Here is a 16989-nt window from a genome sequence, read left to right on the forward strand (position 1 = left end):
CGATCACTTTGATGAGCTGCTTGCTTTATTGTCATCTTCATGATTGTGCTTATGGGAACTTTGCTTTTGTAACTTCTCAAGCTTTTCTTGGAGGAGAGTATGTGTAGCGTATTCCTTTTCAAGCTGTTCAAAAAGAACATCAATCTTTTGATCCATAAAAAGAGAATCTTAGGTGGTGATAGTTGGTTAACTCAAGCAAAAGAAAAATTTAAATATAGATATAAATACAAAATATATGCAAGAGTTAAATTGCAAAAAGAGGAAAGAGAATAAAATAACATTGTATATGTGTATGTTGAATGAGCAAGAAAAATTCGAAGAAGACCTCCAGTGAATATGCAAATATTTTGAACAATCCAAAATGGTGGATAGAAGTAGCTGAGAGAGCCTCTTCTTGTTCTGTTGATGATTGTAGGTACTTTGATTGACCTTGAGGCTAATTTTCAATACTTTGTGATTGTTCCTTGAGAGTGTAAGCGATGCATGAATTGTCTTTATTTCTTTTCTTCAATTGCTTACATCATTTTCTTCGAAGTAGATTACTCGTAGTGGTGATTGAAACTATCGAGATGAGGAAGCGTGTTGTTCTTGCATATTTAGCAAAGAGAGAGCCTTCCAAACGCGATCTTTCTGGGAGTTTTCTTGCCAAAATTTGTTTGATTTGCCCAAAAGAAGCACTCTTCTTTGATTCTACGCAATGTCTAGAGCGTTTTCAAAGCTTTGATACCACTGTCCCCTTCCTGAAATCTTTGCAACACTTTCAACACAACTTCGATTAATCAAGTCAATATAAATTTAGTAAAACAATTGATTGAATAATCACAACACATAAAGAGAGCAACATAAACAAAAATAAAAATACAAGACAACATATTGGGTACCAACCATCCCCTCAATCAAGATGATTGAGTATTTGCCTTCCACCTCTTTATTTATCTCATGGAGCATGAATTATAATAGAGTGTGAGCTATGCAATCATGAGAGTCTATGTCATGTTTAAGAGTAAAAATTAGCATAAAAGAGGACAAAAGTGTATCTTTTGTAGCTTTTCTTTGATGGAGATTCTAATGGTTTCGTTGGCTTCGAAAGAGAAATTAAACATCTGATCACTTTCTCAGGATGCTCTCAGAGCACTCGTCTCTGCCTTGTGAAGAGCCAAGCAACGAATTCCTATTGAAAAAGTGCGGTGCATGCAAAGACGTGATTTCGGGATTTTCTCTCTCTTCATGCATACACCCAAAAATAGAAGTGGTTGCTTTTCACTTAAACTCTAAGAATAGTAGGTAAAGGAGATTTTCATTTACATTGCTTCTTTTGAATAGTTTTTGAGAATAAAACATAAGAAAAATTGATAAAATGCTCAAAAATAGTAATAATGATAACAATAGTAGGAGTGTAAGTGGATGGGTGGACCGATCGATCCCTACACAGTGTCAAGTGCTTTTACTAGTCATTTATATTTTAAAGTTATGGTATACCCAGATTTTGTGATTGCATTAATTCATGGTTTTCCTATTTCATTTAGATGGGATATATAAAGATTCTCTTTTTTCATTCTCTTTTGTCTCGATGTACTCTATTTCACTCTCTCTCTCTCTCTCTCTCTCTCTCTCTCTCTCTCTCTCTCCACAATGCGGTGTACACCTATATTCACCCTCCCCTTTGTTATTTTTCTGAGTATGCTTTCATTCTTCATACACATTCAGGAGTAGCACTAGTCGCTAGGTACCTCTAGATGTAGTTCGGCATGGCTTAAACTCCATGCTAAATCGGGCTTTGAGAACTCCTCCCCTATGAAAATGCTTCTACAACTATTATGTTTATTGAAATTGTATAAAAATATACATTGTATAATTTTCACATAGACTCCTGGGAGGGGCATCTCTCAATTTGCTATTGTTAGTCACAATTATTTGTCTAAACTACATTGTGGACATGATGATTGTGTATTGATCTAGGGCCTTTGATTAGGCACTATCAACAATTGAGCGGGAAAACTAGAGGATGCTTACTTGTCCTATGATGTTTATCTGAACCCATGGTGAAGTAGGTTGGCACCAAGGTTGAGGATGATGGTAGGATCCTCTTGAATAATTGCCTAAATAAATAGAAGGAGAACAAGGTCTATTTCAAGCTTTGAATAGGATTGTGATAGAGTTTTTTTTGAGGAAAGTGGCTGTCTACAAGAAATAACAATGGATCATGAATTATATAAAGAGGGGAGAGGAAAGTGGTTGTCCACAATAAATAACAATGTATCATGAATTAGGGGGGGGGGGGGGGGGGGGGGGGGGGGGGTGCCTACTTGTCCTATGATGTTTATCTTGAACCCATGGTGGAGTAGGTTGACACCAAGGTTGAGGTTTATGGTAGAATCCTCTTGAAAAATTGCCTAAATAAATATAAGGAGAACAATGGCTATGACAAGCTATGAATAGGGTTGTGATACAGCTCTTTAGAGGGCTCTTCTTATAGGAGTTTCACTTGCAAGGATAGCGAGGGTGACTTCAGCGCCAACTCTACCGTGTGTGGAACCCCTCTTATTTGAAACAATTGAGGTTTGTGGACCCTGACATCAATGTTCACTGAAAACCGGCCTTTAGTGTATTTTTAAAGAACAAAAATTGAAAATTCCCGGTTAGTTTTGAGGGCCGCCTCAAAGTAAACCGGCTAAAACTGACAAAATTTCTCTAAAAACTGGTAGATTTTCAGAGCTCTCCTTTTTTCCATTGGTTCCTAAATTTTTTTTGGGTAAACACCGGACCTGTTACCATGAAACGTTTTGTTAAATAGGTGGATCAATAATTGACTGTTTGCTTAGGGCTCAAGATGCAACGTGAAAATTCAAATGCTTAATGTGGTGGTACGTGACACTTGTAGGTTCCAAGGCCCTCATTACTGCCGTCAGCGTGTCTGTTGGATCCGTCGTTGCGGTGTGAGTTCCATTATGTGCCATACTAGTGTGGCGTCGACGTTGCAAAGCAGGAAAGGAAAGGGGTAAGCGCCATTACTCTTAGCTTCAAACGTTAGTATCGTGTGCGTTAATGGACCTTCCCTAGAGTCAGGTGCGAAGCTTGTGGACAAGACTGCGAGCTGGCCACGACAACTGCTGCAGAGAAAGGCAGAGATTGTCTCATTGGAGGAGTTCGAGGAAGCTACTGGCCAATTCCATCCCACCAACAAGCTTGGAGAGGGTGGCTTTGGCGTCGTTTACAAGGTACGCTTTATGTTTAGCTGCCACCCTTCTGCTTCAAAGATATCAAGCTTGGCTATGTTTGACAAACTGGCTAAATAATCTCTACTGACCAGAATTCAAAACCATGTTGTTGAAGAAGATGCGTTCAATTCACATGGTCTCTTCACGTTCGTGTGTCAAAGAACATGCCAGATTCCTACTCATCTTATGTATCAGATGATAGGAGATCACTATCAAGGCAAGAGGTGCTGAAGCACATAGAGTAATTATCAGGTGATTGTATTCTGTACGAATATGGAACTGTAGAATTGGTGGGTGAGAACTTTTGACCTAACAATCACGAGTAAGGATTGCTTGAGGAGGGGGATTGGGTTAAGCTACCTGGTTGTTTCAGCACGCTGATCATGGTGGTCTTGGGGAAGCCACACCGACAACTTGGCTTTCAAGACCTAGATAATGCCTGCTGTTTTAGGGGCGCAGTTAAGGGAAACTCCACAATGAAACAGAATATTGAGATAGAAATAGGAGTTTTTTAGGGGAGGGGAAACCATAATGCGACTTAGCAAAGGAGTAGTATAAAGTTAAGTGACATTATACAACAAGATCTAGAAGGGTTTAGGGTTCAGGGTCCCCCCCTCCAATTCAAACTTTCAGGAACTCAACAGCTTCCCTCAATGGAAGTCCACAGCTCTAATCTTGAAGATCCCTCTTAGAACTATCCCACCTCATGTAACTCACTACCTGAATCATCTCACTCTTGCACATGTTGCTCATCAACAGATGTTCTGTATCCAATTCTGATCTGCATCTGTTCAAAAAGCTCTTACACATTGCAACTCTTCTACTTGTAGAAACCAAAAAGTCTCTCAATATTTCAAAAAACTCTTATCAACTAAAAAGGTTACAAAGAGACTGCAAATTCTTGAAATCTTGTCTGGTGATACCTATTCAGCTAGTGGCTTTCTTGGCTTTTCTGTGGGCCGCTCTGTCTTTCCTCTTGGTTGGAAATTGTGTAGAGATATGCCCTTGCCCCTTGTTGCCCCAAGTGAGACACTTCCCTTGCATGAACCGTTTCTTCTTATTTCTTGTATGTTTCATAGAAAGGCTAGTTTGTTTCTGTGCTTGTTGGATACGCTCTAGATACACACCCAATGTCATATCATACATAGGTCCTTTAGGCTTACTTGAACCCTTGGGATCATGCCATATCTGGAAAAAGCATTTGGTCCAAATCCAAATCCAGGTAGTTAAAAAACAAATCAGAAAGGACTCATCTCTGCAACTTCTTTGCTGGAAGAAGCCTTGGCCTTCTCGACCATTGGAGCCTTCTGTTTTCTCTTTGCTATTGTTTTCTAACCAAAGATGATTGAGGCGATATCAAATATTGGATCTTAGTGATAGGTTTTCCTACGTCTAAGGAACTGATGTTGCCATCACCTCTTTTTGTAATCACTTTTGGTGAGTGATCTTATTAAATACATAGAGAAGTGACAATCTACAAAACGTGGGAACATTTTATCACTTCAAACAACTTGAATGTTTGAACTGAAACAAAGAGTGAACGGGGGGAGAGAGAGATGATGTTGGAGTTGGATGCCCCTTTACACAGTTGGTGGCCCTAAATTGCCATTGTCAGCGTTCCCATTCGGGTTTTCTTTATCAATATAATTTTTCTTGTACTAGGAGTTGGAAGGCTGAAATCTGAGAGTCAGTGCTCATGCAATCACGCGGTGGCAATGTGCAAATGATTTGTGTCTGCAAGAGAAAAAGGGAAGGGGGGCGGGGTGGACGGTTCTAGGATGAACACCACGATGCCTTGCATATGAGTAGCAGAGAATCCAAACATAAGTCGCTCAAAAAGATCTGCAAAAAGAGGATTGATAGCATTGATGAGATTGCTCAATGTTGTTGTGCCCTCCCCTTCGCTGGCCTTCGCCATCGCTTGAGCCTCCTCTTTGTGCACTGCCATACATGCCCCTCCCATCTGCTCCCCGCCGCCCTCGCCCCCTGCCCCTTTGCTTCCCGCTGCCCTTCCCTCCCCCCCCCCCCCCGTTCACAAACTATTGATGTGTCAAGCCACTGCAGACCTAAGCCTACCTACAGATCCCGATTGAGGGGCATGAACCCTTAGAAGAAGCAATAGAAGAAGTAGAAGCAAAAGAATAAGAAGCAGTAGAAGAAGTCCTTTCAACTTATGGGACCCCGTCCTGATGGGGCCCAAGTGCCTAGGATTAAAATAAAGCAAAATGTTGCTAAATTGGCTTTATCTTACAGAAAAATAATTCTAAATGAATTATTGGATTTATAAGTGAGAGGGTTTTCTCGCTTGGAACACCAAGGAAAAATAATTCTAAATGAATTATTGGAATTTTAAGTGAGAGGGCTTTTCTCACTGGACACATCCGAGTACAGAGTATTCCTAGTGCGTCATTCAAAGTAATGACGGGAACACTGAGAACGGGAATATCTGTAAGGCCAGCAGGAACGGATACTTCTGATGCGTCACATCGGATGGGTGACAGGGAGCATCGGAAAGAAGTATCCGACCATCCGGGAACGGACATCTCTGATGCGTCATAGGATGGGTGACATAGAGCATCGTCATAGGAGATTGTATCGTAAGTTCGGTAGGAAAGGACTAGGTGATGGGTATTCCTGATGCGCCACAAGGCGGGTGACGGGTGCATCGGAAAGGGAATATCCATAGTCGGGAGGAAATTCCGAATTGTGTTAGAATTGTGCACAAGGAAAAGCAAGCACTTGAAGGAAGATGGGTTTAGAGGAAACTTTTAAGAAAAATAGATGCTTTCTGAGAAAGCGGGATTGCTTTTCGGGAAAGCAGATGCTTTCCCGCAAGGAAGTCTATGTCTGCATTGCAACTGTGCATGTGATTGCATTCAGGGACGCCTGGGAAGTGCTGTGAAAGCATTGTTTTTAACTTATAAGGTTTTATTGAGTTTTTGGGCAGGTTCAGACTATTTTTAAAGTACGTTGGCCGCCCACTTAATAAGTGGGCAGCCATTTGATAAGTAAGGCAACAGATCAGCCAGCGTTTTCTCTCTCTCTTTTTCTGGCAGAACAATGAAAAAAAAACTGAAAAAAAAACTTTTGAAAAAAAAAAAAAAAACCCGGCCGCGATCTCTACGCGAGCAACTATTCGTGCCCGTGGCTAGGAGCTATAAAAGCATCACATGCCCTCACTCAGAGGGGAGGATCAGTTTTTGCAAGAAGGAGATGTTGCTGCAGAGTTCACCCGCAAAGAAGACGTTTGCCGGTGATGCCCATGGCTACCCCAAGTGTACCAGATGTCGCCAAGACTCAGTGCGCAAGTTCCCTCGCGAAGAAGTGCCTATGGAGCGTGTTTCCATCGCGACAAGCTACTGTTTTTCTCTGTTTTCAGCCCATAAACATCGTAGACGGGGCTGATTTACGAGAAGGAACCCGAGAACACACCTCTTTTGTGTGTAGGATTGGAAGAGAGGATTTTCTATGCAGAGATCTCTTCTGGGGAATTGCTTTTTCGAGAACGGAGTTGCGTTACAAGCGTCGCGACTTTGAAGGTACGATTTTTATATTATGATCTCTAAGTATTTAATTGGAGGTGTACTTCCTCTTCGTGAGGGAGTAGGAGCAGAGGAAGGCATGAGCCTCTACAGGATAAAAGCACTCTGAGGAACTAGAGCCAGATCAGCCCAAGGGTTTCGTACCCAAGTTTGGGAAGCAGATCCACGGATTGAAGAGAGGTAGACTCTCGAGATGTGATCCGGAAGTTAAAATTCCCAAGGGAAGGACTTCGTGTCCAAGAAAGCGGAGTTATTCTGCAGGAACAGGACTCTGGAAACAGAGTCGGAAAAGAGTTGCAGGGATGCCATGCCCTGAGTCTGGAAGGTGTGATCTAGAGGCGCAGATGCGGTCCGGTACTTCGGCAACCCATTGAGTCCTCCCCTCCGCCATTCCCTCACCGAAATTGAGTGCTCCATTGCTGTCCATCATTGGCATCGTCGAGATCTGCATTTTCAGCTCTTCATTCCCCTCACATCCGGAGTGCAAATCAGCCCCATGGTGGCCATCCGCAATCCCACATTGAGAAGGATCCAAGGTGCATCAAATCAACCCCGAAGGTTGCCACAAATTGACGACATGGCAGTTCTGTCCGGACACACACGTAGGCAAACTGTACCGACGTTGACGTGGCAGGCTGTACGGACGCCCTTGATTTTGCACTGATAGTGCTGACATGGCAACCTGTACGGATTTCCGAGATTTGCACATCCAGTGCTGACGTGGCAGCCTGTATGGATTTTCGTAAATTGTGCTGGATGCTTTTACTGGCAGATTTGGGAACAGTTGCTTATGGGACTCTATTGATTTTGAGTTTCATGCTTTTGGGGCTCTGCTTTTAGCATCCTTTGTAATGTTTATAAGTGACCCAAGTGGGCTCACTTCTCAGAGCATTTGGACGTGGAGTCTGAGAGCGAGCACCCGCGGGAGTTGTACTTTGCTCAAAATATTAATATAAAAAGAAATACCGAAAGGGGCGCCAGTCTTTGGGGCCAATACCTTTGATACCACTGTAACCGGCTTGGACACTCCAAGCGAGAAATCAATAGCAACACACGAATAGAAACTTCATAATCATTGAACTTTAATGGGTGGAGAGAGAGAGAGAGAGAGAGAGAGAGAGAGAGAGAGAGAGAGAGAGAGAGAGAGAGAGAGAGAGAGATTCGACACAAATTGATGACGTGGCAGTTTTTCCCGGACACACGCATGCAAACTGTACGGATGTTGACGTGGCAGGCTGTACGGATGTCCTTGATTTTGTGATGACAATGCTGACATGGCAAGGTGCACGGATTTTCGAGATTTGCGCTGAGAGTGCTGATGTGGCAGCTTGTACGGGTCTCTGTAAATTGCGTTGGATGCTTTTACTTGTAGATTTGGGAACAATTGCTTTTGGGACTCAATTATTTTGAGTTTCATGCTTTTGGGGCTCTGCTTTTAGCAGCTGTTAGCATCCCTTGTAATGTTTATAAGTGACCCAAGGGGGCTCACTTCTCAGAGCATCTGGATGCCGAGTCTAAGAGCGAGCACCCGCGGGAGTTGTACTTTGCTCAAAGATTAATATAAAAAGAAATACCGAAAGGGGCGCTAGTCTTCGGGGCCAATACCTCTAGACATGGAACTACGCCAGGCCATCTCTCTCTCTCTCCCTCCCCCCCCCCCCCCCCCCCCCCCCCCCCCAATTAAAGTTCAGTGATTATGAAGTTTCTGTTCGTGTGTTGCTATTGATTTCTTGCTTGCAAGGTCCAAGCCGGTTACAGAGGTGCCTCTTCTTGAGGAGTTACCGCGGCAATTGTCATCATTCGAGTCAGTAGAGTCTGCACTGAGGTATTGCAAATCGTGTGTACATTCCATTTAGGCAATCAAAAGCAAATACCACATTGGCAACGATGTGGGGGGCCCTTGAGAGGGTTGGTTGGGCCCCATTGGGTGTCGCTCTTCTCTTCTCTCTCTTTCTCTCTCCCTCCACATATCTCTATTGCATTCTCTCAGCCCCTCTCTTTACATTCCATTTAGGCAATCAAAAGCAAATACCACATTGGCAACGATGTGGGGGGCCCTTGAGAGGGTTGGTTGGGCCCCATTGGGTGTCGCTCTTCTCTTCTCTCTCTTTCTCTCTCCCTCCACATATCTCTATTGCATTCTCTCAGCCCCTCTCTTCGGGGGAAAGTAAAAGGAACCATCAACTTAGCTAAATGAAATCACTAACGCAAGGAAATAAGTTGAAGGATTTGTGGAAGTGTAAAACTAAATCTTCACCATTTTAATTCCGTTGTACCTAACACTTCTCATGTAATCTGCTTTTAGAGGCTAGGGGCCTTTAAATATGACCCATGAGCTCTCACTCTAGCAGTCTACCGGCCGGAGATGCAGAGCAGAGCCATGGGAGTTGTACCATGTTGAAGCAATATAAAGAATACCGAAAGGGGCGCCAAGACTTGGGGTCAGTGCTCTCTTGGGGTGGAACTCCGCCACTCTGCGTCTCGTGTGTCGTGCATCTCTTTGAGTCCAGTGTGGTTTGAAGTGCTTAAAGTTGTTTAGTCTGCTCTTTTCTGTTGGCACTTGGTGCCCGTCCTACTACATCGGTATCAAAGCTCCAGTCGTGCTTTTCTGAAAGCATACCTGTCCTATCAAAGAGCAGACTGAGCAAGGTGGCACTTCCTAACTCTTTAAATCATAGAATCTTTGTGTCCCTGCCGTGGACTTATCAGCCACTCCCACTCTTAGCCATCGCATCGGACGCACTTCCGTCTTCATCGCTCTATCTTACGAGGCATAAGCCATAAAGATCACTTGCAAGAGAAGGATCAAAGATTTTTTTTTCTAGCCAGTGTTTTTCTCAATTTTGTTTGATTGTTTGGTGATCTTGTTTGGAATTTGTTTGAAATGGATGGTATCTATTTTAAACCTGTCTTGGTACCCGTTTGACTTTGGTTTTAATAATGGTGATGCTGGGTGATTTACTCTCGGGTGTAGTAGTATTGTATGAACCTCGAAATGACAGTGTCACGTGACACATCCCAACCCTATGTGTTCGTGGACAAGCTACACCACAGCAGGGTTCAGTCAGTCCAGTCAAGTCTAGATTAGCAGTGATCTGGCACTTTTGTGAGTCTATTCGTAGACCGTGCATGCCCAGTCACTTAGAATAGATGCATATCCTCCGGTTGCACACAACATGATCATCAGTATTTCCTTCAAAATCCATCAGATTCAGTCAGGGGAATTTTCTAGTGCATTTAGCCTATTTTCCTATTTTTGGTTATTTTCACTTATTATTTTTAAGTGACTTTCCAACAAAAGTAGGTAGGGCAATTTTGCTAAGTTAATATATAAGCAAACCCAAGTTAGCACTAAATGGCAGAAGAGGTAGTAGGAGCTCCCCGCTCAACAGGCATCTTCTCAGCAGTACCCCCCCTCAGCATCAGATCCATCGCCATCACCTCCCATCCCCTTGGCGTTTTTCACAGCATCTCCCATCGCCTTGAAGTTCCCCCCTTTTGGCGATAGTCCCCCTGCAGATCAGCCCCAAAGGCCTAGCGTTTTGGAATCTCAAGCCTCAGCAAAAACACCAGCAACAGATCAGCCTATCAGCGTTTTTCAGCGTTTTTAGGAGGTGTTTTCAGCGTTTTTTTGCAGCGTTTCCAGCAGGAGCTTTCAGCCCTAAAAACGCAGCCTGACCAGACACAACACTTCAGCGTTTTACCATCAGCATGAACCCCCGCAAGATCCACCATTTTCAGCCATAACCACAGCAAGAAACCAGTCATTTTCAGCCCCGAAACAGTCCACAAATTCAGCCAAAGAAGATCACAGATTCAACCATCAAGTCGTCGTTGTCATCGCCGTCGTCGTCATCGGCATAGTCCCATTGCATTAGTCCCTTGCATTCGCATTGTACACCTTCGTGCAATCAAAGTAGACCACTCTCGCCGACGAGAGTGGGGCCTTCGGAGGAGGGTTTTACAACCTCTCGGTGTTGTATCTCTTCTCTCTCCTTCTCTCAGTCTCATTCACTTGCACGCACAATATCCACTCACTTTGTTCATGATCATAGCACACTCCATAAGACGGAAAGCTCTCTCTTTCCCTAAGAACTAAAAGGAACCTTGAGCAATAAAGATCAGTAATCTTGAGAAAATACAACATTCATTCCGCTGCACCTTACAGACAGAGACGGAATGTCTGGCGAGCGTTCTATTGTATGCTTAAAACCTCGAAACGATGTAGATGGGATGTGGGGAGCGTTTCGTTGTATGCTTGAAAACCTTGGAACGGCGCAAGCGGGATGTCTGGGGAGCGTTTCGTTGTATTCTTAAAAACCTCGGAAAGACGGAGACAGGATGTCTAGGGAGCTTTTTATTGTATGCTGAAAATGACCGATGCTGACGAGATGTCTGGGGATCGTTTAGTTGTATGCTTGAAACCTCCAAGCAACAGAGGGTGCGGTTTGGGGAGCGTTTGGTTGTATGGTTGAAACGTCCAAGCAACGCAGGGTGCGGTCTGGGGAGCATTTGGTTGTATCAATCCTCTAAGCTCATGGACCATACCTTTTTAGGTTTTGCGAGGGGAGTGATGAGGATGTCATGTGCATATCTAACCTTATGTGTCATGTGGACAAGCTACTTCATGACAAGGGTTCAATTAGCCTAGCTTAGGAAGTGTTCTGGCACTCTTGTGAGTCTGTTCGCAGACCGTGCATGCCCAGGCACTTAAGATGCATATCCTCTGGTTGCACACAGCATGATCATCAACATTACCATCAAAATCCATCAGGAGCATTTTTCAGTGCACAGAACCTATTTTCCCTATTTTAGCCATTTTTCACTTATTATTTTTAAGTGATTTTTGTTGGGAACTGGGTAGGGCAATTTGACTCGGCTTGTATAGAAGAAGACCTAGTGCTAGTAGAATCTGGCAGAAGAGGAAGGAGAGCACAGACACCAAGTTGCAGCAGGCCCTCTGGAAAGCTTCTCAAGCAAGAACCCTCCCAGAACCCCTGTCGTTTTTAGGCTTGGACTATCAGCGTTTTCATGCAAGCAAATCAGCAATTTCAAAGCCAGCAGGTTAGCGTTTTTTCAAGCCAGCCAACCAGCGTTTTTCAGGCCAGCAAAACAACGTTTTTCAACCAGCCAATTAGCGTTTTTCAGCCAGCCAATCAGCATTTTTGACCAGCATGAAAGTCAGCGTTTTCAGCAGCATAGACAGCATCAGATCCAACATTTCTAGTAGATAGAGAAACAGCCAGCAGATAGCATTTTCAGCATAGTCACAGGGGCCGCCCTTTTTCGGGCTTCTCGTCCCCACTTTTCCGTCTCCACTTGTTGTCCCGCCCTCTTTTTTACACTAAAAATCTATTTGAGCCCCGTCCCTAGTTCCCCGTCCAGAATGCGTCCCTTGTGACTATGATTTTAAGCCATACGTCGTTGTCGCCGCTCTCGTCGTCGCCGTCGTCTCCAAACTTATTCCACATTGCATCATAGCCTTACGAACTTGCATCAGCATCTTGTACGAGATTTGTGCAATCAATAGCATAGACCTCTCTCGTCATCAAGAGAGGGGCCCTTGGAGGAGGGTTGCCATAAATTGGTACCACGCATGGCAAGAGGCATAGTTGACTACGCACCTAGAGGAAGCCGAGGAAGGCACGCCCCTTTCTTTCAATTGGGTCGACTTCCAAGACAAGCTCAAGGCGCGGTTAATGCCACCACAGCCTAGTTTACTACATCCGACATGATTCACCTGGCACATTTGCACCGTCTAGTGCTCAACTTTTTGTGGAGTGGTTTAGATGGGTCTACCGACACATGGCTGCGAGTTCATTCGGACACAATTATCTTGCGTATATAGGAGGGATGTTTTGGGATTTTTGATCTAGAGATGTAGAGCAAGGCATTGCTTCTATTTTCCAGCATGCTAAATTGTGTTGGGCTGCTATAAACAAGTAGCCCCTCCCTCTTTTTAATCTTCAGTAGTTGCAAGCATCATCATAGAGCTTTAGACACTTTGTCAACCCATATCCACCCTCCATTTTCAAGTAATTTCTTTTCATCTTGTTTCAATCACTTCTCAATTTCTTGTGTTTGTGCAAATTTCTGTGTTGATTTTGAAATAATTCAGCCACACGTGTGAACCACTTTCTCACTACATGGGGGGAGACTGGCCTCTTGAACTTAAAGATGTCTCTCTCACCTTCCTCACCTCCGTTGTGTGCGCTTCTTAGGGGACACTCAAAAATGGAGAACAAGTTGCAATAAAAAAGCTATCTATTGGAAGCCAACAAGGAAAGCAAGAGTTTCTTAATGAAGTCAATCTCATAACAAGCTGCAACACAAGAACCTCATCAGATTGTTGGGATGCTGTGTAGAAGGCTTCGAGAGGATGTTGGTGTATGAGTATCCATCGAATAAAAGTTTGGATTTTTTCTTGTCAAGTAAGCTTTGAAGGTTTTTTTGTAGATATAGAGGAACGTTTTCCTTTTGTAAGATAACTGATAGAATTCATTTTGCTGAATTTGATGCGGGGCAATTATATGGGGAAGCGAGAGCTAATAGGATATTAAATTGGTCAACTTGATACGGTATTGTGGTTGGCATGGCTAAAGGATTGGCTTATCTTCATGAGGAATCTCACACTCAAATTATCCATAGGGATATCAAGCCCAGCAATATTCTTTTGGATGACCAGTTAAATCCCGTCATTCCCGACTTCGGTCTTGCTAGGCTTGTGAAGGATGATGCGACACATGTCAACACGGGGGTGGCTGGAACAATGTAAGCACTCTGCATTTTGTAATTTGTTTTGCAAGCTTAGGCATTACTCAAGGTTCTTACCAAGTTCCATTGGCAGAGGATACTTGGCCCCCGAGTATGCTCTCAATGGTGTTTTGAGCGAAAAGGTTGATGTATTCAGTTTTGGCTTGGTGACCCTCGAAGTTGTAACTGGAAAGCAGAATGTCTATAGCAGGCTTTTAACATGGGTCTCTCTCTCTCTCTCCTCTCTCTCTCTCTCTCTCTCTCTCTCACACACACACACACACACACACACACAGGCATGCATGCACGCACGTGCTCAATGTATGCACAAAAGGCAAAATATCTACAAGTTTCTTACAGGTTTTAGGTGTGATGGTAGTGATAGTTCTGTAGATATTGTGGTTGTCTGTGAGTTTGTGTGCAAGAAAGGTGTTGAGGGGAGGGGGGGGGGGGGGGGGGGGGGGGGGGGGGGGGGGGGGGGGGGGGGGGGGGGGGGGGGGGGGGGGGGGGGGGGGGGGGGGTACAGGGAACTACTTTTCACTTTTGTAGTATGTATAGTTCAGTACTAGACGATTATGTAATGTCTTGCTAGTTAAAGAGATGAGAGAATGAAAAGAGTAGAGATAAGAACTTGTTATCTTTGTGTGCATAGGCAGGTTTGGGAAAAATACCGAGATGAAAAGTCTCTAGAGTTGGTGGATGAGAAACTCGGCAATGCCTTCGCTCCTGAACAAGTTATTAGGGTCGTGCATGTTGCATTGTTGTGCACGCAAGAGAATCCCAAGCAAAGACCAACAATGTATAGGGTTACTTTATGGCTTTCTGGAATGACAGACATTCTTGAAATACCTATTAGGCCAGCATTTCTTGGTTACAATGACTCAACGGCTCCCGCACGTGTCTCCATCCACCAATCTCCTTCTACATCATTCACTTGTTCTCAATCCACCAATGCTTTTGGAGGGGAAGTCCCTTGGATTTCTGGAGGAGTGCTATCTATGAGTGAGATTATTGACCCAAGGTGATTGCCTTATATCTGAATGCAACAAGTTTAAAGCCAATAAAAGGGCGGGTCCCAAAACTAGGGCGATGTTTGAATAAATCTACCATAAGCTCGGCTCTTCCACCTGCTGAAGAACTTTTCTTCTTTTGTGAGTGTACATGAATGCTTCTGTAAGCATGTCTGACTCAAAAAGCATATTTAATAGAGCTTTCAGAGTGTAATAAAAACTTTCAGAGACTTGGGAGTCAAGCCACAAAGCTAGCTGGGCCTCATGCTATTATCATCTCTCTCTCTCTCTCTCTCTCTCTCTCTCTCACATGAGAAATGGGAAGTTTCGCGAAAAGTTGCAAAATAAATTTAAATAATTTATTACCAAGGAAAATGGAGCTTCAAAAGTATGTAGAGACTCTCCTATGTATTATCCTCTTACATTTATATCTCTAAGATTTCTAGTCTCTCATTCTCACAAAAAAGATTTGAGCCTAGTTCTCAAAGCACATTGCCAAATACTTTACCTTTAAGCTCTTTTTGGTCCAATAGAAAGAAATTGTCACACACCCCCCAAGGAGCTATTGGAATAATGGAGAAACTTTTCATTTACTCTCATTTTTATTCCATTTTATTACTTCTGCAAAAAGATTGGTATCAAAAGGTGTTGGACTATCTGGCTAATTTCATGAAGAGTATGAAAATAAGATTCCCTATTCCAAGAGATTGAGGAAGTCCTTGATAAGTATAAGGGTCTTGCTATTCCCGTATGATACATGTCAAAAGATATTACACTACATGGAAGGATAATTTACTACCTTCTTGTAGAGAACCGAAGTAATTGTAGCATCACTGCACTCATCAACTCAACAATTTTAAGGTGTAGGGAATGGTCCGCTGCTGACCATTCCCTATTTTAAAGGCGACCCCATTTGGCGACCGGTGGGGAGCCGAGAGCCATGGGCGAGCCTTTAAAATAGGGAATGGTCAGTAGGGGACCATTCCCGGCCGTCAAATCTAGGGGAGTGGGGGCCAGTAAGGAGTTTACACGTGTATGGAAAAGCACAAATTCATGTTGCCATGCAACTGCACAAGCGTACACAGACGACACAGGCGGCACAGCTACACAGATTACAGATTCTGAGTGCTAATTTGGATAGCAGTGATTGGCTGTCAGACAATTGCATTACGGACACTGAGGTGTCAATCATCCACCGGTTGCACCTGCAGATTCTGCGATGGAATGTCTTGTAGATGTACGGCCATGGTTTGTTGCCCCCCGACCCTGGACTTTGACGTTATGAGTAGAACATAGAGAAACCACGTTGTTGTCTTAAGTGCCTACAAACCACGTTGTTGTCTTTTTTTTTTTAGACACACCAGAGGGCCCACAGGGGGAGGTGCTTATCCCTTCCAAATATTAGCCATGTTACATGGTCGGGCAAGGGCCGCGTACCATCAGGCAAGAGCCACGCGTAGGCATCACCATGGCCACCTAATTGATGCACCACATGCTGGGAACGACGGAGAGAACTCGTAGCAACCAGCTAGGAACCTCCTCCTCGGGTGACCCACCCCAGGAGGAGGATGCACTCGAGTGTCCAAGGGCAAGAGCCCTAGCAACGTGAACACTAGGTGAGCACAAGGTGTCCCTCTAGAGTGTGACCCAATAGGAGATTTGAACCCACAACCCGTAAGTTGAGAGGCCAAAGCCTTACCGTTAGACCAACTCTTTGGGGACAACCACGTTGTTGTCTTAAGTGCCTACAAAATAAAAAGAGAGAGGTCTTAATTTTTTGGTGCCTTAGAGGATTTCCCTAGCTACAAAACTTGAGTGTGAATGCGTGCATGCAAATACACACCAATAGGGGATTCGTGTGTGACACTCAAAAAAAGGTGGAATGTGGGCAAAAAAATGTGCTTAGCAAAAATTTTGTATTAAATTTGAACAGCAAAAGAAGTCTTGTCATATTGCAAAGACAACATTGCTTCACTTTAGTGCCTTTAGCTTTCAAGAGCCAAATCTTCAAAGGGTACTAGCACAAAGGTACCCTAGGCTTGTAACATTATTTATGGACTATTTCAAAAGGTAAGGGGCTTCAAGGTCCACAAAGCTACCTAAACCAAAAAATATGAACACAAAGCCAGAAGAGTACAAAAGTTTGGACAATCACCTAATAAACAAATCCATATGAAAAACCTAGTTTAAATTACACATCAACTACCTAGGGGAAAACCCATGGGTAACATAAAAGTTTCAAAAAAGGTATGCACTTAGTTGGAGCCCAGATTGTAATTTTTAGGGGATCTAGTAATAGTAGTGTTGGAGTGTGTGCCATACTTCGCACCGGCAATCAATCTATATATGAAAACCCCTGCTATCTTAGATAAGCTTAAACTAAATAACACCTAAATCTACATTGACATCATTGCTTGTGTCACATGAAGATACTCTCTCTACTTCATTAAAAAAAGCCTTATCTAC

At 43.6% G+C, this 16989-nt stretch overlaps 1 pseudogene across 1 annotated transcript; it reads left to right on the forward strand.

Annotated features, from left to right (window-relative positions):
* Positions 1–2773: 2773 nt before the first annotated feature.
* On the forward strand, positions 2774–15026 carry LOC147443261 (cysteine-rich receptor-like protein kinase 44; annotated as a pseudogene). Its single transcript, XR_015190271.1, has 7 exons — positions 2774–2780; positions 2882–2936; positions 3032–3218; positions 12982–13191; positions 13300–13531; positions 13608–13737; positions 14170–15026. The product of XR_015190271.1 is annotated as a cysteine-rich receptor-like protein kinase 44 (transcript).
* The last annotated feature ends 1963 nt before the right edge of the window (positions 15027–16989 follow it).

Source organism: Adiantum capillus-veneris, chromosome 14 (genome assembly GCF_014529385.1).
Source record: "Adiantum capillus-veneris isolate H3 chromosome 14, ASM1452938v2, whole genome shotgun sequence".
NCBI classification, from domain to species: domain Eukaryota; kingdom Viridiplantae; phylum Streptophyta; class Polypodiopsida; order Polypodiales; family Pteridaceae; genus Adiantum; species Adiantum capillus-veneris.